Source organism: Oncorhynchus nerka, linkage group LG5 (assembly GCF_034236695.1).
Source record: "Oncorhynchus nerka isolate Pitt River linkage group LG5, Oner_Uvic_2.0, whole genome shotgun sequence".
Classification (NCBI taxonomy): domain Eukaryota; kingdom Metazoa; phylum Chordata; class Actinopteri; order Salmoniformes; family Salmonidae; genus Oncorhynchus; species Oncorhynchus nerka.
In genome coordinates this window covers 53,225,021-53,248,455 of record NC_088400.1, presented here as the reverse complement: position 1 = coordinate 53,248,455, position 23,435 = coordinate 53,225,021, and the positions used below count along the sequence as shown (strand labels likewise).

The 23,435-nt window shown below is 42.9% G+C and overlaps 1 protein-coding gene across 5 annotated transcripts in view; it reads right to left on the bottom strand.

The window, feature by feature from the left end:
• Positions 1 to 23,435, bottom strand: part of LOC115129623 (ras-associated and pleckstrin homology domains-containing protein 1-like) — a 78,032-nt gene that overhangs the window by 40,192 nt on the left and 14,405 nt on the right. For 4 of the 5 annotated variants that reach the window (XM_065018730.1, XM_065018732.1, XM_029660194.2 and 1 more), the window contains exon 2: positions 9,738 to 9,822. The exons of the other annotated variant lie outside the window; for it this stretch is intronic. The gene's annotated coding sequence lies outside the window, so the exon portion shown is untranslated. The remainder of the gene's footprint in view (positions 1 to 9,737; positions 9,823 to 23,435) is intronic. 5 annotated transcript variants of the gene reach the window in all.

Below are 23,435 nucleotides of genomic sequence, written 5' to 3'. Positions count from 1 at the left end.
ATGCATACAATGAAGCAGAGATCCAATCCAGAGACATTTTGCCATCTTTGTGCCATTAAAGAAAGATCGAACACAGCACTTCCTACAATAAGCAGATAAAGGGAAGGATGGGCAAGTGGGAGAGAGGAAGACAGAGATGGAGAGATGATGGGGGAGGGAATGGACCGTTGTAATATGTGTAGGGGGAGGGCCAGACTGACAAAACAGCATCAGTCAAGCACAACTGACAGCCAGCAGACAGAGAGGAAAAGAGGAGAATGGAAAGAGTAGGAGGAGAGGATCACTCAGAGTGACTCTGGCATACGCTGCCAATTAAAACAGGGGGGGGGGGGAGCAAGAAAGCAAACTAACAGAGATATAGAGGAGAGAAAAAGAGATGAGAAAGACAGAGGGATACGGGAAAAGAAAGAAAGTAAAGAAATAAGGAGCGAGAGGAGCTGACCAGCTGATATGTTCCCATCCAGAGGCAGCAGCTAGAGGTCAGCAGCTAAAGGGCAGCAGGTTTCTCCATAGTAACAGCAGCAGCCCAACCCCCATAGCAGCCGTCTTACTGTGCAAATACAGTGCCTTCAGAAAGTATTCACACCGCTGGACCTATCCCGCATTTTTCTGTGTTACAGCCTGAATTTAAAATGGATTCAATTAAGATTGTGCCACTAATCTATACAAAATACCCAATAATGTCAGTGTAATTATGTTTACAAATTCATTAAAAAAATCAATTTAAAAAATGTCAATAAGTATTCAATCATTTCATTATGGCAAGCCGAAAAAAGTTCAGGAGTAAACATTTGCTTAACCTCTTGAAACTAGGGGGCACTATTTTCATTTTTGGAAAAATAACGTTCCCAAAGTAAACGGGCTATTTTGTCAGGACAAGATAGAAGACACTAAAGTTTCCAAAACTGTACAAATATTGTCTGTGAGTATAACAGAACTGATATTGCAGGCAAAAGCCTGAGAAAAATCCAATCAGGAAGGGACTCTTATTTAGAAAGCTCTGCGTTCCTATGCCTCCCTATTGAGCAGTAAATGAGATATCAACCAGATTCCTTTTTCTATGGCTTCCCTAATGTGTCTAGTGTCACATTTATTTTGAAAAATGAGCCTGAACGACAACATTGCGTCAGTGGTCAGCTGGAGGCTCTGAGTGTTTTGTGCGTAAAAGACAAATGCGGCCATTGTTTCTCTCTTTCCTACTAAGAAGCCACCTGTCCCGGTTGATATATTATCAAATAGATATTTGAAAAACACCTTGAGGATTGATTTTTTTGCCATGTTTCTATCGCTATTATGGATCTAATTTGGAATATTTTTTCGGCATTGTCGTGACCTCAGTTTCCAGTGGATTTCTCAACCAAACGTGAAGTACAAACAGAGGTGTTTCAGCTATAAAAAATAATCTTTATGGGACAAAATGAACATTTGCTGTCTAACTGGGAGTCTCGTGAGTGAAAACATCTGAAGCTCATCAAAGGTAAACGATTTAATTTGATTGCTTTTCTGATTTTCGTGACCAAGCTGCCTGCTGCTAGCTAGGCATAATGCTATGCTAGGCTATCGATAAACTTACACAAATGCTTGTCTTGCTTTGGCTGTAAAGCATAATTTCAAAATCTGAGATGACACGGTGATTAAAAAAAGGCTAAGCTGTGTTTTGAATATGAATGAATATGAATATGAATATTTTCTAGTAATGTGTTTTGTCTGTTGCGTTATGCTAATTAGTGTCAGTTGATGACAATTCTCCCGGATCCGGGAGAGGGAGATCCAAGAGGTTTTAACAAGTCACCTAATAAGTTGCATGGACTCACTGTGTGGGTGCAATATTGTTTAAAGTGATTTTTAAACGACTACTCCATCTCTGTACCCCACACATGCAGATAAGTGTAAGGTTCCTAAATGGAGCAGTGAATTTCAAGCACAGATTCAACCACAAAAGACAGGAGAGGTTTTCATATGGATTGTAAAAAGGGGCACCTATTGGTAGATGGGTATTATTATTAACAACCATTATTATTATTACTTTTACCATTTGGATGGTGTATCAATACACCCAGTAACTACAAAGATACAGGTGCTCGTCCTACTAACTCAGTTGCTTGAGACGAAGGAAACAGCTAAGGGAGTTCACCGTGAGGCCAATGATGATTTTAAAGAGTTTAAAGACCTGTGATAGGAGGTAACTGAGGATGGATCAACATTGTAGTTACTCTACAATACTAACCTAATTGACAGAGAGAAAGAAAGAAGCCTGTAGCAGAATGCATCCTGTTTGCATCAAGGCACTGAAGTAGTACTGCAAAAAATGTGGCGAAACAAAATAATAAAAGCGTTACGTTTGAGGCAAATCTCTTCATATTGTCAAGATTGGTGGTGGCTGCATCATGTTATGGGTATTCTAGGGAGTTTTTTGGGCTACAATAAACAGAATAGAGCTAAAATTCCTTGAGGAAAACCTGGTTGTCTGCTTTCCAACAGACACGGGGAGACAAATTCTCCTTTCAGCGGGATAACCTAAAACACAATGCTAAATATTCACTGGAGTTGCTTACCAAGACAACATTGAATGTTTTGACTTACATCTACTTGAAAATATATGTCAAAACATGAAAATGGCTGTCGAGAAACAATCAACAACCAACCAGAGCTTGACAACTTTGTTTAAGAATAATTGGCAAATATTGTACAACCCGGGCGTTCAAAGCTTACTAGTAACTTACCCAGAAAGACTCAGATGTAAATCGCTGCCATAGGGGATACTAACATGTATTGACTCAAGGGATTGAATACTTATCTAATCAAGATAGTGCTGTATTTTCCATTAATTAAAAAAAAATAGATTTTTTTATCCACCTTTGAATATTTTGCATAGATCGTTAACAAAAAAAATAAAAAATCCTACTTTGTAACAAATAAATGTGGAGAAAGGGTGTGAATACTTTCTGCAGGCGCTGTATATGATCACCATCCAGCTTGTGATCTGCTCGATTTGATTGTTTACTGTATACCTCTGTGCCACTGAGCTGTTATGTAGCTCTGCTAAAAATGGCACATAGTATACAATTCATTTCTGTTGTGCATGGTCCTTGGAAATGCAAATTACTATGGAAATATATGATGCAGGAATAAATAGGCATTTATGTATGATAACCACTAGCTCTGTAACCATAGACTATCTGATATCAATCAAATCCATTTATAAAGCCCTTTTTACATCAGCGGATATCTCAAAGTGCTGTACAGAAACCCAGCCTAAAACAGCAAGCAATGCAGGTGTAGAAGCACTGTGGCTAGGAAAAACTCCCTAGAAAGGCAGGAACCTAGGAAGAAACCTAGAGAGGAACCAAGCTCTGAGGGGTGGCCAGTCCTCTTCTGGCTGTAATGGGTGGAGATTATAACAGAACATGGCCAAGATGTTCAAATGTTCATAGATGACCAGCAGGGTCAAATAATAATAATAATCACAGTAGTTGTCGAGTGTGCAACAGGTCAGCACCTCAGGAGTATATGTTAGCTGGCTTTTCATAGCCGATCATTCAGAGTATCTCTACGGCTCCTGCTGTCTCTAGAGAGTTGAAAACAGAAGGTCTGGGACAGGTAGCACGTCAGGTGAACAGGTCAGGCTTCCATAACAGCAGGCAGAACAGTTGAAAGTGTATCATTAATATCCTTGGGTAATGAGTAACACATAGTTTCCAGGCTCATAACAACCATCAGTTTGTTCATCGTGGGCAAGTATCATTTCTCGGTTTGATTTTCAAATTTGGCAATCATCATTAAGCCAATTTAGACAGAGAAAGAGACTACTCACTAGGGTAAAAAAAAATAGTCACACACACACACACAAACACAATAGAAGTGCAGTCACCCAGCACAGACATAACCCACGAATGTGTTAAAAGCCCTCAATGTCCTTGCAGAGTAACACCAACGTGGCAATTTAGGATATTGGCTCAATAACAACGTTGCTGTACGTTTATATTTGTACTATTCGGTCTATTATACTAGTTATCCTATTATTTAAGTATCAGTGTCTAACCGTGGTGTGTCCATAGTAGACAGATTGTGCATAACACACACCTATTTGGGAACAAAGAGCACAGTGGGTATAGAGCTGTCCAATCCACACCCGACCTGTGCACAAGGCTCAGCGTCTCCCTATCGGCAGACAGACAGACCGACACCACAGCACAGATCCCAGAACAGCTGGGAATGTCTTCATTCATCCCAGCAGCCCCAGCTCCTGCCAGCTGCTCCAGCCAGCCTCTGACCTCTTGACCTCTGGCAGCTGGCTGGGAATTGGTAACTGGCACATTGCACACGCGTACATGGGGTGAAACACACGCACACGCAAAATGCACTTGTTATGCCTCCTGACTCTAGCAACTGTCGGGTAGTATGTCACTCTGTCCATTCGTTTGTCTGTCCATCAGCAGTGCCACCTCACGTCCACCACGCCACCTCCGGCTTTCCGGCAATTCCGCACCGTCCATCTCTGGCGTTCCGTAATATTCAGGAATGCCAGCTTGCCCCTGAAGGGTGTGCAACACCCCTCCACAACATTCACATGGAATTTGGGACGTACCCACATATACACGCAAACAACTATACTGTTCCCCACTAGCTCATTTTCAGCTCGAGGGCTTACTCTCCATCTTCAAGAGTCAGATTCCCTCACCACCAAAGGGGATGGTTAGCTTTTAAAGGACACACACAAACAGTCAACGTCACGCACACACAGTACACATGCAAACACACCCTCCAATAGCACACAATACATGTGTTTTTTATCATCTCCATGGAGACCATAGCACCAACAGCATCCTGCCAGTCAGAAGCAGACCTGCCAACCCTGTCCACATTTTTTTGGGTACCAGACACACGCGGCAAATTGGAGATTCAACTCGCGCACGTAATACTTGCTGAACCGGGGGGGTTCTTTCCCAGCCCCCTGCTCACACGGTTTGTGAGTCTGATCGCAATTATTGAATTGTACCAAATCAAGTCTATAAAAAAGGTTGGAATAATTTGACAGCATTCCATTTACACATATGGTAAAAGTCACTAACAAGATTTAATAAGTTAGTTTAGACACAAAGTGTACAAATGTCTTATCCACGAGAATTTAAAAAAAAAACTCTGATATGATAAGAACAACAAATGTTTGAAGCAGAGCCTTCGTAATCAAATAAACATGTTATCCATAATGAAAAGGAAAAAGCTAAGATCGGAAACATTGGGTGAGAACAAATCTTCTGGAGACCTTCAAAATGTTCAGGAAATCATTTCCTAGACAGATTTGCCTGGTAGCTAGCAGATTTAGCCTTACGCAGCACGGCATCAGGGTAGACTTCTCTCTGGCAATCATTGAAACCTTTTTGGTAACGAGGGCACTCAGCATATGTGTACTGAGGGAGGCTTTGTACTGGGTTTTGTTCTTGGAAACAGAACTGAATATTTGTTCGTATTGCTATGGAATATGACCAATATATGACCAATAATATAAGGTTGTTGCCTGATAGAATCTAAACTCATCTTCCACCAGATCAACAGAGGCTCCCTCAGGGATAATGTAGGGAAAGCATGCCATGAAAAAGTTGAGGGATGAGAACATGGCAGCCTGCCTGTTGGCAACGTCAGCGACCACTGCATGCTGGAGGAGCACATCTCCAAATGGAAATGTCGGCAATATGTAGTCTACTGCAGACGAAAATACATTTCTGACATCTGCAGAGAACGTCTTCAGATCCAGCTTGCCTTGGCTTTTTGTTGTTGAATTTTAGCCCTTTTTCTCCCCAATTTCGTGGTATCCAATTGTTTAGTAGCTACTATCTTGTCTCATCGCTACAACTCCCGTACGGGCTCGGGAGAGACGAAGGTTGAAAGTCATGCGTCCTCCGATACACAACCCAACCGCACTGCTTCTTAACACAGCGCCATCCAACCCGGAAGCCAGCCGCACCAATGTGTCGGAGGAAACACCATGCACCGGGCAACCATGGTTAGCGCCGGCACGCCACAGGAGTCGCTGGTGCGCGATGAGACAAGGATTTCCCTACCGGCCAAGCCCTCCCTAACCCGGACGACGCTAGGCCAAATTGTGCGTCGCCCCACGGACCTCCCGGTCGCGGCCGATTACGACAGAGCCTGGGCGCAAACCCAGAGTCTCTGGTGGCGCAGCAGTACAGCGCCCTTAACCACTGCACCACCCAGGAGGCCCTTAGCTTGCCTTGGAGGTGGCCAATGGACAGCTCCTAGTCAGAAAGCTGGTTGTGTCTCTCCAGGTAGAGTGTAGGCTTGACACCACTATCCCCCCCCCAATGAGCACATGTGATTAGACAAACATTACGGATCACACCTGTTTCAGTTCAGTCTTCTGAAAAGGTATTTACAAAACATAAATAAAAAGACTCATACTGATAAGTACAGAACATATGAAATAAATATGTTTTGTGGAATTAGCACAGGTTGTCTGTATGTTTATTCCATTACATGTACAGTGGAGAGAATGGAGATAATTATCGATAATGTTTTTCTAAGCACATGCCCCCAAGTTTAGTCTCTATAGTAGAGGAACGTTTGTCACCTCCCAAACAGGGCCAATCAACATGGCCAGCTTCACAAGTATTGGCGTTTTAGACACAGTTCCTAATCAACATTAAAAGTAAAATCATTTTGAAAACATAATAACAAATACAAATGATCGCATCGACACAGACCGCAAACTGGCTCCACAAAGCTTAAGTAGGCTACCGCAAAGGGAATCTTTTTTTTTATACCTTTAGTTAACTAGGCAAGTCAGTGAAGAACAGATTCTTTTTTTCAATGACTACCTAGGAACGGTGGGTTAACTGCCTTGTTCGGGGGCAGAACGACAGATTTTCACCTAGTCAGCTCGGGGGATCCAATCTTTCAACCTTACAGTTACCTAGTTCAACGCTCTAACCATTGCACTCCACAAGGAGACTGCATGTTACACGAATGCAGTAGAAGCCAAGGTAAGTTGCTAGCTAGCATTAAACTTATCTTGTAAAAAAATCTATCAATCACTAGTTATAACTACTAATCCAGGTTAGCAGGCAATATTAACCAGGTGAAATTGTGTCATTTCTCTTGCGTTCATTGCACGCAGAGTCAGCGTATATGCAACAGTTTGGGCCGCCTGGCTCATTGCAAACTAATTTGCCAGAGTTTTACGTAATTATGACATAACATTGATGGTTGTGCAATGGAACAATAATATTTAGACTTAGGGATGCTACCCGTTAGATAAAATACCGAACGGTTCCGTATTTCACTAAAATAAATAACGCTTTGTTTTCAAAATGATAGTTTCTGGTTCGACCATATTAATGACCAAAGGCTCGTATTTCTGCGTGTTATTATGTTATAATTAAGTCTGATTTGATAGAGCAGTCTGACTGAGCAGCAGCAGGCTCGTAATCATTCATTCAAACAGCACTTTCGTGCGTTTTGCCAGCATTTCTTCGCAAGCACAGCGCTGTTTATGACTTCAAGCCTATCAGCCTAATGGCTGGTATAACCGATGTGAAATGGCTAGCTGGTTAGCTGGGTGTGCGGTAATAGCGTTTCAAACGTAGTTTTTCCCCTTGCTCTGCAAGGGCCGCGGCTTTTGTGGAGCAATTGGCTTCGAGTGTAGCGGTTGTCGATGTGTTCGAGCCCAGGTAGGGGCAAAGAGAGGGACAGAAGCTACTGTTACACTGGCAATACTATAGTGCCTATAAGAACATCCAATAGTCAAAGGTATATGAAATACAAATGGTAGAGGGAAATAGTCCTATAAATACTATATTAACTACAACCTAAAACCTCTTACCTTGGAATATTGAAGTCTCATGTTAAAAGGAACCACCAACTTTCATATGTTCTCATGTTTTGAGCAAGGAACCTAAACGTTAGCTTTCTTACATGGCACATATTGCACTTTTACTTCTCCAACACTTTGTTTTTGCATTATTTAAACCAAATTGAACATGTTTCATTATTTATTTGATTATTTATTTATTTAAAATGATTTTATTGATGTATTGTATTAAGTTACAACAATACTGAATTAATGTTTTAATTTTAATTATTACAAAAAAATATATAAGTTTTTTTTATTTTTTATAATAACATTATTTGGCCGATTAATCGGTATCGGCTTTTTTGATCCTCCAATAATCGGCATCGAAAAATCATAATCGGCCGATCTCGAACTAGGACACCTGATTTGACTTATCAAAGGCTCAATGATTAGTTGGGTGTGTTAGTGCGGGGCTAGAACAAAAAAAATGTGCACCCCTCTGGGTCCCCCCTAGAGAACCAGAATTGGGAGACACACACACCACTATGCGGGCAGACAGCGTGACAGCCAGGAAACACGAGAGAGCAAGTTCTCCACAGTGGCGGTGGAGGGGACAAGACGGTGCAGGACGCAAACTCTCAAAGCACGCGTGACAATTTACTTCAACGCTACTTCTCCACTCTCCGGGAACAGGCCAGTGCGGGGGAGAAAACTTGTTCATTACACCCCTCAGGCAGCCACAGAGACTACATCCCAAATAGCACCCTATTCCCTACATAGTTCACTACCAGGACTAAAGTAGTGCACTATGTAGGGAATGGGGTGACATTTGGGCCACAAGCAAACATCATTTGAGTCCACCCCTTCACATGGTTCCACTTTAGCCTGACTGGAATTATCCCAGGCCCAAAGACAAGATCCTCGCCTTAACTCATTTTTCATTTGGGACCTTATTTACGAGGCTAGCTCAGGGAGGCTCCCCTCGTCTGGGCCCCCCTGGCAGTGTTTCATTCCAGGAAGATGTTCCCTCCTTTCTGCACTCGTTCACTCCCCTTCGTGGCTCCCAAGTCGCGCAGCGGTCTAAGGCTCTGAATCTCAGTGCAAGAGGTGTCACTACAGTCCCTGGTTTGAAACTAGGCTGTATCACATCCGGCTGTGATTGAGAGTCCCATAGAGCGGCGCACAATTGGCCCAGCATCGTCCGGGTTTGGCCGGGTTAGGACGTCAATGTAAATAAGAATTTGTTCTTAACTGACTTGCCTAATTAAATAAAGGTTCAATAAATAAAATGAGAAAACGACTCCACCCAGTTTCCACCATATTGCTTTCAAATATACAGTCCTATTAGATCTGTGAAGGGGAGTGTATGGAGGGCAGAAGGGAGGGAACATAATTCATGGGATGAAACGCAGCCCCTCTCTCCCAACTCCCTCCCCTGTCTGGCCTCTATCTTTCCTGAGTCTGCTCTTCAACTTACAGAAAAATAAAATCCCCACGCATGGAGCAAAAGCATTGGAATAGAATAACAGAACATTGACCTGAATGGGATAGGCCATTCTAGTAATTATATTTCTATGCGCAAAGAACCTCTCACTGTGGAGATTCTGTCAGAGTCTTGGTACAGCAATGATAAAGTGTCCATGACTGGTTCCAATGGCTCACTGAGCTAGAGCATGGTGCTGGCATCACCAGGGTTGTGGGTTCCATCTTCTAAAATGTCCATATTATTATACAATAACAACAGGGGTCAGAAAGTATCGAAAGAATTGCAAGAGGAGCCAAGGTATTGGCTAGCCTGGTAGTTGCAGATTGGTTTGTGTCGTCTTGCCATGTCATCAACTAACATCCACGACCACCTAGCTATGTGGCGGTGGCTGGCAACTGACTAAACATCAAGCTAAAGGAAGGCGTTAAAAGTGCATCTTACCTCTGGTGTCTCTCTCCCTTTGTCCCACTCAGGTCAAAAAAGTCAAATGAAGCCAACGCAACAGTCAGGACCAAGCTTTTATGTCCTGGAGAGAAGAGAAGAAAGAATATGAAGCAGATTTGATTCACCATCTATTTTTGTTTTAAAGTGGAGACAGAAAGGGTGGCTGAAATTCAGCTCAGCAAGGGCCATTACTGAGTGAAAAAAGGAAACTGTGGATCGATGATGCTTGTTCTCATAGCGCTGTAGAAAAATCACATGGACTGCGTCGCTGTACACACACACACACACGCATAGCGAGAGGGATCAATCTTACCGCCACAGGGATTAGCTTCAGAGCAAGCCTGGGTGTGGAGCGCTCATAGAACGGTACACTGGGTTGAGCAAATGCATCAAGCTTAGAAACTAACACATGCACTGTGGCAGGGTAGCTTGTGACAAACACACACACATTTAAATGAGGAGCAACGCACTTCCACGGGCAGATATTCACATTGAGTCACATAACAAAAACTACAATGCTAATCAAAACCCTGACACACATTATGATTCACTAATCACCAGGCTTGTCCTGTATGCTGATTCAGACGAATGTGTCTCATGTCCAAAAAGAATGCCGACCCATATGTTAAACATGATTCAAATGAATCATATAGATGGAAGATTAGGCTCGCGTAAAAAAATGTTTTTTAAATGCTGACTCATGGCCTGGCTGGTCAACATCTAGCACACGTCTACAGTGTTGGGATAGGTTTGAATTTGGCCTAATGCCCTTTGACACAACCTCTATCTTTCCCCACGGTCTTCCTCTCTGTTCTTTATTTCTACATTGTAGAATCATAGTGAATACATCAAAACTATGAAATAACACACATGGAATCATGTAGTAACCAAAAAAGTGTTTTATATTGAGATTCTTCAAAGTAGCCAACCTTTGCCATGATGATATCTTTGCACACTTTTGGCATTCTTTCAACCAGCTTCATGAGATAGTCACCTAGAAGGCATTTCAATGAACAGTTGTGCCTTGTTAAAAGTTCATTTGTGGAATTTCTTTCCTTCTCAATGCGTTTGAGCCAATCAGATGTGCTGTGACAAGGTAGGGGTGGTATACAGAAGACAACCCTATTTGGTAAAAGACCAAGTCCATATTATGGCAAATAACCAGAGAAAAAATGACAGTCCATTACGAAGACATGAAGGTCAGTCAATCTGGAAAACTTCAAGAAGTTTGAAAGTTTCTTTAAGTGCAGTCGCAAAAACCATCCAGCGCTATGATGAAAGTGGCTCTCATGAGGACCGCCACAGGAAAGGAAGACCCAGAGTAAGATCATGAAAATAACTGCACCTCAGACACATCAACAGCATCTGTTCAGAGGAGACTGTTTGAATCAGGAAAGAAAGCACTACTAAAGGACACCAATAAGAAGAAGAGATTTGCTTGGCCTAAGAAACAAGGAATGGAAATTAAACCGGTGGAAATCTGTCCTTTGGTCTGATTAGTCCAAATTTGAGATTTTTCAAACCGCTGTATTTGAGAACGGATTGTCTCCGCATGTGTGGTTCCCACGGTGAAGCATGGAGGTGGTGTGGGGGTGCTTTGCTGGTGACACCGTCAGTGATTTATTTTGAATTCAAGGCACACTTAACCAGCATGGCTACCACAGCATTCTGCAGAGATACACCATCCCATCTGGATTGCACTTAGCGGGAATACCATTTGTTTTTCAACAGGACAATGACCCAAAACACACCTCCAGGCTGTGTAAGGGCTATTTGACTAAGAAGGAGAGTAACAGAGTGCTGCATGAGTTGACCTGGCCTCCACAATCATCCGACCTCAACCCAATTGAGATGGTTTGGGATGAGTTGGACTACAGAGTAAAGGAAATGCAGCCAACAAGTGCTCAGCATGTGGGAAATCCTTCAAGACTGTTGGAAAATCATTCCAGGTGAAGCTGGTTGAGAGAATGCAAAGATTGTCAAAAGCTGTCATCAAGGCAAAGGGTGGCTACTTTGAAGAACCTCCAATATAAAATATATTTTGATTTGTTTACTACATGATTCCATAAGTGTTATTTCATAGTTTTGATGACTCCACTATTATTCTACAATGTAGAAAATAGTCAAATACAGAAAAACCCTTGAATTAGTAGGTGTCCAAACTTTTTACTGGTACTGTATACATTTTTGTTTTTAATACTGACTCATATGTTAAACCTTATGTTCAACATGATTCAAATGAATCACATAGATGGACCATTAGGCTGGTGTGAAAATTAGCTGACTCGTGTGGTGAACAGGGCCACATGGTGGGTGTTTGTTTGCCTCGGGGGAGTACACACACTCTAGCCTTCGCTATCCCAGCTGGCCTCAGCTGTCCCTTTGTAGAACAACTGTGCAGACGGACTGTCCACACGAAGCATGTGGCTCCCACTCAAAACACAGGGGGTGTGTTCTTTCATGGTGCGTGTGTGTCTGATACACACACAGACATGAAAACACCTCTCACACCCACACCGTGTTAGCGTCTGTTTTTGATACTATCACTCAGCTTGACTTACAGTGAGTGATCAAGCCTTCTCTGTGTGATATCTGCCCAGCAATTATGCGTGTCTGTCAACACTGACATTGTATTGGAGGTGACATGTAGGTTTGAACAGCTGTATGCGCTGCAGTAGCAGCAGTGACGCCCAAAGCGGCTGCCGCTTCTCTCTCAGCACACAGGAAGTAAACAAGTGTGACATCATTATCCCAGGTGCTAGAGAGGGAGGATGTGTGCGTAGGGAGTGGACATTTCTCCCTGGATCCAAAAGAGCAGGACCTTAATCGTCAATCTCTTACACTAGGTGTATTCTCAGTGCAGGAGTTGAGTTTCAAGAGCCAAAGCCAAGGTTAGAGAATCAAGTCCTCTACTTGGGATAGGGTTGAAAAACATCTCACAAAACCAGTATTTATCCCCTACAGCCACTAAGGCTGAACATCTGGTCTCTGTTGATTTCCATTCAGACAAGTGTTGATGTTGGTGTAGGCTTCTGCGCTCCACCTAAAAAACAAAATGTAGGGGAAACACCACTTCCTGTACCGTATATTCAAATCTCCCTGGGATACAGGTGTTTCCTTCTCCCACCCATACTTCCTGCTCTGGCACAATCCCACATTTCCTGTCTGAGCAGGAAGCGGGAAAGAGGGCACTATGCAGAGGTGATGTCAGAGGATAATAAAAACTTGTATTGTTACATAGAGGAAAGTGAGAGAGAAATTGGGAGCGTGTACAGTAATGGACATTACCCACCACGAAAGCAGTAGGAGGCAAAAACATGTGTGCATGTGACACGTCCAAACCGGTGACCTCCTCCATATGAAGAATATTGACTATTTCAGAAGAACAGAATAGCATACTCTGAGTTGTTCTTATGTTAGGTCCTGATGTGGCTATGATAAATGGCTGTGGGCTACACTAGTTCATTTAGCAGACAAGATTAGCTTAGAATTCAGTGGCATTATTGTATCATATGAAGAATACAATTGAACAAAGCTGAATAAAATATACATATTTTCTCCAAACAATTTGAGGGAGTGCGCACATGCGGCTATTCTGTGTTGAGCGGTTAACAAAGAAATAGGTACTCTTATATGCTCAATTTAGAGTTAATGTAACTTAGTTCTACAATTATTATTGACTTTAATACATTTTAAGGCTGCATGATGAAACTAATGATGATTTGAAAAAACTTGCATAAAAGGCATGAGCTCTGCTTCGTTTTATGCGCAGGCCTGTACACACTTCATCAGTCTCTCATTCACAATTTGACAAGAAATTGATAATGCCTCGAATTTCCCGGCGGTATCTCCTTTGTGGCCGTAATGCACCTTAAGAAACATATATGCTTTTGTTGTACCCTACTCCCTGAGTGCTGCGCGCTCTCCATCACGTTGTCTGTGAGAAAGACCCAATCGCAAGTGAAGACCGACACACAACTGCGCAACTGCGCCTGCCAATATTATCCAATTCCGAGGTGCATATTGAAGGTATTGGAAGGACTGTCCACATTTACATTTCGTCAGCCAACAAGATGAGTAGGCATAACGAACAGCAAAAGCACTAGCCTATGTCAATCTACTATCCTATACAATTAAGCATGTAATGTATTATAAAAAAGGTGCATTTTTATGGTGAACATTATCTTCCCCAAACTTGAAACTCACGTGCTGCTTATGTATGCCAGTTAGGCTCTAAACCCCTTGTAAAGTGGATCAATGTGCTTCATTTTTATTAGTTTTTTGGCCACTTTAGTCGTGATACAAATCATATAGGCCTATGGGCTAGACTACATGAGGTGTGCAACTATGATTAGAAAAAGTCTGTCTTATGCTGGGCATCATTCACAAGTGATAGTCTGATGGGGAGCTATTAGCCTATGCTTCATTTAATATCATCTTTGCATATACTAAATATTGTGTGTGAAGTTTGTTTTAATTTAGAAAGGTACATAATATGGGTCCAGTCTCGAAACAGGGGGAGTGGGGGGAAAAATGCATATCACCTATGCACTTAAATAGGGGAAGGAGGACTCTTTTCCCGTGATTCCTTTTCATGCCAGGCTATACTCCTGTTTTTTTTTGTTTTTTTACCTTTATTTAACTAGGCAAGTCAGTTAAGAACAAATTCTTATTTTCAATGACGGCCTAGGAACAGTGGGTTAACTGCCTGTTCAGGGGCAGAACGACAGATTTGTACCTTGTCAGCTCGGGGGTTTGAACTTGCAACCTTCCGGTTACTAGTCCAACACTCTAACCACTAGGCTACCCTGCCGCCCCATACTCCTGTTATAAATATAAGCAATGTGCTTAATATTAGGGAAGTTGAGAAATAAATATAGTAAACCTATAAACAGCTGATGGGATCCTCCTCCTCCATTCAGTAGAGGCCATCACTCTGTTTTCTCACACAATTGCATAGCCTATAGAAATGTTGCGCAACATGAGCTCTCATGAAGTGTTTGATTAGATTTTTGAATACATTTGCATTGATGTCAGTGTGATTAGAGAGACAATAGAGTGCGGAGTACCAGGCAGTTAGCAAGTTTGGTAGACTACTAATGACCATCAGCAGCATCAGAGCTTGGAGAAGCCTAATTACCGTGACTATATGGTGTGGCGGTAATATGATCAAGCGCAACAGCCCTGGTTAACTAGTTGCTCCTACCCTCTACTTTTTTGAACATTTTGTTAAAAATCGCGCAACATTTCAGCGCCCTGCTACTCATGCCAGGAATATAGTACGTTCATATGGTTAGAATGTGTGTATAGGAAACCCTCGGACGTTTTTAAAACTGGTTAAATCACGACTGTGGCTATTACATAACGTGCGTTACATCGGAAAGCGCAGGAAAACCTGATCACAGAAAATGGAAATAAATATCCTTGCGCCACTTCCAGCAATTGTTAACAGTGAGCCGAATTAGATAAGACCGAGCATTCAACTCCCACAGCATCCCCATGTAGTCGAGTATCTTGTGAATTTAATCCTCTTTGATTCTTGGTTGAACCGAAAGAGGGGCACGACGTACCTCCGGTCTCCGCCCAGATCATTCCGGAAGAGCTCTCTCCTGAAATTTTTTTCCAAGACGACAGCTAATGATATGTACATCGCCTACGGATGATTTTTATCGCTTATTAACGTTTACTAATACCTAAAGTAGCATTACAAACGTATTTCGAAGTGTTTTGTGAAAGTTTATCGTCTACTTTTTGAATTTTAAAAAATGACGTTACGTTGTGAAATCGCTGTTTTTTCGTTTATCACACAGTCTACATATAACGATATCTTGGCTTTATATGGCCCGATTTAATCGAAATAAAGACCCAATAGTGTTTATGGGACATCTAGGAGTGCCAACAAAGAAGATGGTGAAAGGTAATGACTGTTTTCTATTTTATTGTGCGGTTTGTGTAAAGCCGAAATGCTAATTATTTTGTTTACGTCCCCTGCTGTGCTTTTCTGTTGTAGTGTATTGGTGCATGCTATCAGATAATAGCTTCTCATGCTGTCGCCGAAAAGCATTTTAAAAATCTGACTTGTTGCCTGGATTCACAACGAGTGTAGCTTTAATTTGATACCCTGCATGTGTATTTTAATGAACTTTTGAGTTTTAACTAATACTATTAGCATTTAGCGTAGCGCATTTGCATTTCCAGAGCTCTAGTTGGGACGCAAGCGTCCCAGGTAGAGGTAAGAGGTTAAGGAAATCAGTCCATTTAAATAAATAAATTAGGCCCTAATCTACGGATTTCATATGACTGGGAAGACAGATATGCATCAGTTGGTCACTCATCCTTTTTTTTTTTTTAAGGTAATGCAGCGCGACATTTCCTTCACATAGAGTTGATCAGGCTGTTGATTGTGGCCTGTGGAGTGTTGTCCCACTCCTCTTCAACAGGTGTGCGAAGTTGCTGGATATAACACTTCACATGTTGTGTAAACGTAAAGGGTATTGTGAACGAGGCTTAAGAGGACGAGTAGGTTAAGTCTTTCAGAAGAGCAAATCGCAAGTGACCATAGAGCACGAGTCATCATAACCAGAGAAATGCATGGCCATCACTCGATTAGGGTGAAGTTGCGCTGATCTTAAGTCAGTTTATCAAACAGCGTGAGTTGTTTAGTTCACTCCTGAGTGCGGATAGTGTTCACACTGAACTAAGGGGGTAAATGCACCAGAGTTCAGAAAATCTGCGCCAAACCAATTTGGTGTGAAAGACCCCTCAGACTAGGAGCGCTAGGAGCGCTAGGATCAGGCCCTCCTGGTCCATTATGACAGAAAAGGCTAAATTGATCCAAGAGCAGCACTCCTACTTAGAAGATGAATGAATATGGGCCTTGACTCTCTCACGCTCTGTAAACTTCACTTGTTGCAACAACAGGTTCATGTTGGCTGACCCTGGACTTGTGAGTAGCCCTCTGATGCCCCATATAACCAATAGGGATGACAAGCTCGGCAACTGATTTGGCACGACAGTGTGTAATCAGGATCACTACACAACAAACCAGGCCCCAGCCAAGAGATTAGCCCAGTCAGCCCAGCGGGTGAGTCAGGGAGTTGGACTCGGTAAGGCAGGGTATTAGTCAATGAGAGTGCGTGAGAGTGAGTCACTCACACACACTTAACATGAGCTGTTGTTCTCACACACATGTTAGAGAAACAAAAGAATGCATGCACGATGACTGTGTGTGAGTGGTAAAACACTCACATGTGCCTCCAGTGTGAGTGACTAAAGCTACAAGTGTTGGTTTGATACGAGTCACCATCTCTTTTCTGGAGAGAGGGACGTAAGGTGAAGTGAAATATCTACAGTAGGCTAGCCAAAGCAGTTGAAACCTTTTCAAATTACATTATTGGCCTGGTCCACCTTTATTCAAAGCCCTGTGACAGCACGCTGTTGCATAACATTTAACATTCAGACGTTGACTAATATAACTCCCCCTGAAGTTTGGACTACAGTGGTATACCAGGGTCACATTCATTAGGGACTAAATGTTTTAAAAAATAGAGACAAACAGGGAGGAACTACCTGAACTTGTTCAATAAGAAACCCTCATTTTCTGTTGAAAAGCGATTTGTTCAGTGTTCCCTAATGAACACCACATAATGAACACTGGTATTAAAGCTGCAAAGCATTACAAAGTGAAACTGCTACACAGCCAAGTGTTCCAGATGTTGACTGTGTGAAACTGGTCAAATGACTTGAGGAAAAATGATGAAAATGACCTAAGAGTTTACAAGCACGCATTTCCGGATGACATCACTTACACTAAGAGCAGCACGGTCTTGCTCAGACATCTCGCTTTTATTCATTTCTTTCTCTCCATCCGATCACTTGGGTAATTTTCATTATCACTAGGCACCAAACTGAAGGAAACAGATTGAAACAGGGAGGGAGGGACCACTTGGACATGTCCAATAGGAAACGCTCAATTTCCTTTCCTTTTTCAAAACTCTTTTTGTTTATTTTTTATGTGACGGTGTGCCCTACTGGAAATGACCCAGTTCCCAACCACTGCCATCAGTCTTCTAACTACTGAGGTAGCTGAAGGTTGAGGAAAACCCCTAGTGAGGTTATTGGCTCAATGATGTGCGTCGACCCTCCTCCCTTGGCTCGCTGTAAAATGGGCAATGTGACAGGGAGATGCTGTCTGCATCCCGATTCTCCACCCTTCTCCTAAACCATACACTTGCACACTTCTCCTCATGGATTTAACAATGGTGGAAACTCCCTCCAGCCAATGCTTACACCAATGCAATGCATTTAGATCAATGATGGGGAGTGTGCATGTGCACACTAAGGCTGAAGGCATGGGATATTGAGACAAAGCCGCTGTTTTGCCTTCCAACTCTTCTCACAGGTCCAGAACAAATTCAAGGAAACATACAGTATTATACAGAGCCTACATATAGCCTACATATAGATGGCAGTATTCGCGCAAAACTGAAAGCGCGAACTACCGCATTTAACCATAGAAAGTTGGCTGGGAATATGGACGAATACAAACAGTGTAGTTATTCCCTCCGCAAGGCAATCAAACAAGCGAAATGTCAGTATATAGAGACAAAGTGGAGTCGCAATTAAACAGCTCAGACAAGAGACGTAGGTGGCAGGGTCTACAGACAATTGTGGACTGCAAAAAGAAAACCAATCACGTCACAGACACCGACATCTTGCTTCCAGACAAGCTAAAAACACCTTCTCTGCCCACTGAGGATAATACAGCGCCACCGACACGGCCCGCTACCAAGGACTGTGGGCTCTCCTTCTCCGTGGCCGACGTGAGAAAGACATTTAAACGTGTTAACCCTCGCAAGGCTGCGGCCCAGACGGCATCCCTGGCCGCGTCCTCAGAGCATGCGCAGACCAGCTGGCTGGAGTTCACAGATATATTCTCTCTCTCCCTATCCCAGTCTGTTGTCCACACATGCTTTAAGATTGCCACCATTGTTCCTGTACCCAAGGCGGCATAGATAACTAAATGACTATCGCCCCGTAGCCCTCACTTCTGTCATCATGAAGTGCTTTGAGAGACTAGTCAAGGATCATATCACCTCCACCTTACCTGTCACCCTTGACCCACTTCAAATTGGGTACCACCCCAATAGGTCCACAGACGATGCAATCGCCATCACACTGCATATTGCCCTATCCCACCTGGACAAGAGGAATACATTTGTAAGAATGCTGTTCATTGACAACAGCTCAGCTTTCAAACACCATTGTATCCTCCAAGCTCATCATTAAGCTTGAAGCCCTGGCTCTCAACCCCGCCCTGTGCAATTGGGAACTGGACTTCCTGACAGGTCACCCCCAGGTGGTGAAGGTAGGAAACAACATCTTCACTTCACTTCACCTCAACACTGGGGACCCGCAACATTGCGTGCTCAGCCTCCTCCTGTACTCCCTGTTCACCCATGACTGCGTGGCCATGCACACCTCCAATTCAAATCATCAAGTTTGCAGACAACACAACAGTAGTAGGATTGAATACCAACAATGACAATACAGCCTATAGGGAGGAGGTGAGGGCACTCCGAGTGTGGTGTCAGGAAAATAACCTCTCACTCAACGTCAACAAAACAAAGGAGATGATTGTGGACTTCAGGAAAGAGCCGAGGGAGCACCCCCCTATCCATGGGACAGGAGGAAAGTTTTGTTCCTCGGCATACACATCACAGACAAACTTAAATGGTCCACCCACACAGACAGTGTGGTGAAGGCAGCGCAACAGCACCTCTTCAACCTCAGAAGGTCTAAGAAACTTTTACAGACAGACAATCGAAAGCATCCTGTCAGGCTGCATCACCGCCTGGTATGGCAACTTCACCGCTCATAACTGCAGGGCTCTACCGGGGGCAAACTACCTGCCCTCCAGGACACCTACAGCACCCGATGTCACAGGAAGGCCACCGAGCCACTGCCTGTTCACCCCGCTATCATCCAGAAGGCGAGGTCAGTAGAGGTGCATCAAAGCAGGGACCGAGAGACGGAAAAACAGCTTCTATCTCAAGGCCATCAGAGACTGTTAAAAACAGCCATCACAGTGAGGCTGCTGCCTACATACAGACTTGAAATCATTGGCCACTTTAATAAATGGATCACTAGTCACTTGAATAATGTTTACATAGCTTGCATTACTCATCTCATATCTATATACTTGGTAGTTGTGAAATTGTTAGATGACTTGTTAAATATTACTGCACTGTTGGAACTGGAAGCACAAGCATTTCGCTACACTTCCAATAACATCTGCTAACCATGTGTATGTGACCAACACAATGTGATTTTTAAAAAGAGCCATGAGCGCATGGAACTCCCATCTCAAACAGCGCGAGTGAACAGCAAACCTGGTTTCAAAAGACAAATAAAGCAACACCTCACGGCACAAGTGATCTACTTTTTGTGTGTACGTACTGACATGTGTAACTGATAGATGCAAAACACACACAATACATGTTAATGTCTTTAAATGCATGTCACTTGTAAAGTCTTCTGTCTAATGTCGTTTTCGCTGCGTGTCGGACCTCAGTAGGACTAACTGTGGCCATTGGCGTCGGCTAACGGGGATCCTAACAAAATAAAAATCACTCCCATCCGTATGGCCATTCGCCACATCTGTAAAGTGAATTCTATTCCACAACGGATGTGAAGAGATTAATGTGTGTAATGCATCTTGCATGTTTTAAATAGGTCATCTGGGCCTGGAAAGCCAAGAAAGTGAAGGCAAGTTGTACATCTTTAATGGAGGTTTTCTATTCTATACTGAGCCCAGTCTCAGCTCATAATATAGAGAATGCTATAAAAGACTAAAAAAACGAAAACTTACAGACCAGTCATTCCACCTCAAAAAGGACAAGAGGATTTTGTCACCCACCATCTAAGATTATTCTGAAACCGTTTCTGTAGTTAGAAACGGATGAGACCATCATTCCTGAAACCTTATTTTGTTGAAATATAATTTGATCTGAGAAATTAAAGCTGATTGACTGCACCCAAATTGCCCATTTTAAAATGTATAGGATTCATAAAATCTAAAATAAATACAGTACATAACATCCGATTTGGACCATAACACAGAACACAAACCGGCCATTGTGCGCTATTGTGCATAAATGTATTTTGTCCCTCTACACCAAACACGATCAAGACACGCAGGTTAAAATATCAAAACGAACTCTGAGCCGATGATATTCATTTGGGGACAGGTCGAAAAGCATGAAACATGTACGGCAATTTAGCTAGTTAGCTTGCTAGCTAATTTGTCCTATTTAGCTAGCTTGCTGTTGCTAGCTAATTTGTCTTGGGATATAAAACATTGAGTTGTTATTTTACCTGAAATGCACAAGGTCCTCTACTCCGATAATTAATCCACACATAAAAAGGTCAACTGAATCGTTTCTAGTCATCTCTCTTCCTTCCAGGATTTTTCTTCTCTTGACTTTATAATGCGATTGGCAACTTTCATAAAATAGGTGCATTACTGCCACTGACCCCGTTCGTCTTTCAGTCACCCACGTGGGTATCATCAATGAGGAGATGGCATGTGGGTACCTGCTTCTATAAACCAATGAGGATATGGGAGAGGCAGGACTTGCAGTGCGATCTGCGTCAGAAATAGAACGGATTCTATTTTAGCCCTTGGCATAGCAGACACTTGTTGGCGCGCGAGCAGAGTGGGTGCAATAATAACATGGATTTCTGAATTTATTTCGCGACGCTCGCGCACGCGACGTGTCCAGTCTGGTCAGCATGTAATTCTTCCCAACAATGAGTAAGACATGAGGAATCCAATAAAATTATCAATAGCCACCTACAGAACCCACACACCCTTCGCCAACCCCGCCCTTACAACCAGTATCAGTTCTCTGTCTGGCAAGAAGTATGGAGCTGCTGCTTGAAATCTGGCTTCTTCAACCTTTGTCATGTGGAAAAGGGTACTACCTGAACTTGTCAATTTCCTTTGCAAAAAGTTTTGCTAAAGTGTAACTTTACTGAACACCACCCATATAGCTAATGTCTAGATTCAATGGTAAGAGAGAATCATCCAAGTGCCAAAAGTACAAAAGGCTGTTTACAGCTATTCAGCTCTTCCAAGACAAATACATGCTGAGCATAGCCACACACACACACACAACCCCAATAGAAAAGAGCAGTGTCACAAAGAAAGACAATTGCCCACTCATATTTTCTTGAATCACAAACACACATCTACAAAAATGCATGTATTCATAGGACAAAAACAGTTCCCTGAGGATTTAAAAGGAATGTGACCAAGAGACCACTCAGGGGAAACAGAGAAAACAAAAAACTACAGGCAAGATAAATAGTGGAGGACTTTCACAGTGGGGTGAATGGAAGAGCTAGCTTAATCTGCACCACTAATGACCTGATACTAGAGTTCGCACACACACAGACAAACGCAAATCTCAGGCAAATCCTGGCTCCTCTCTACCACTCCATATCAACACAACAAACAGTCAGAAGCTCACAGGGTGTGTTTCTCCTCATCTCCCTCGCCTCCTAATTGTCAATCTTGGCTTCTCTCTACCACCCCATACATAAACACACATCAGTGCTGCTCTCAGTGTTCCATGAGAACCAGCTGAACTCTGGGAGGGGAGAGCAGCGAGCACACAGGATGGGAAGGATAATGATGTCTATCCCACCTGGCTGATGGGAGACTGCCTGTTTCTATGGCAATGAAGAAAACATCACAGGGGTCATAGGAAGTCACTTCAGAACTTCTCACTGGAGGGAAAGAGGACATACTGCATCCCAAAAATGGCACCTTACTCCCACTACCTTTCCTGCGGGCACCATAGAGCTCATTTGGGACACAACCAGATCAGAGAAACCAGCACAGGCTGGGCTCAAACACCTCAACTAAACCACTGATTTGGTCCGTTGGGTCTTCTTAGATTGTGCCCTGCCTCGAAAATAATCTAAAGGCCATCAAAAGCTACATCCACGCCCTTTGGCATCAAAACTGCCAATTGAAACCAATAGAATAGACTGTCTAGGCTAAAAATAAAAACATGTGATCTCGTTTCCCGGACTGGATTGGTGAAAGCAATATGGAAGAGTGTGACCTTCAGGTTATTAGGCCTATGTTATGGTGGGAAAGCAGCCATAATGCTTACTCTGACTTGGCCATGGATCAAGGCTTCATTGCTTCTTGAGCTTCCGTGCCTTGAAGAATCATTTAGGTAAAAGAGATGGGCCATAGGAGAGACCTTTTCAGTTTTGGAATGCAGCAATTCTGTACTTCAGACCTGGATCATACTCGTTAGAGCAAAGCCTAGCAAAACGTTTTGCAACGGAGTTCAGGTTACAGTCAATTTCCAACATCCTGTCACATGACACTAATGGCAACACTGATTGGACCACAGTAGGAGCAAGCAGAGGCCATCTGCCTGTAGCTAACAGAGGGGGGCCTTTGAGGACACAGGCTAAAGGCGTCCGCATGCTTCCTATCCGAAACGGTTTGTGCATACAGTTGAAGTTGGAAGTTTACATACACTTAGTATGGAGTCATTAGAAATCATTTTTCAACCACTCCACGAATTTCTTGTGAACAAACTATAGTTTTGGCAAGTGGTTTAGGACATCTACTTTGTATATGAGAAGTAATTTTCTCCAACAATTGAATAC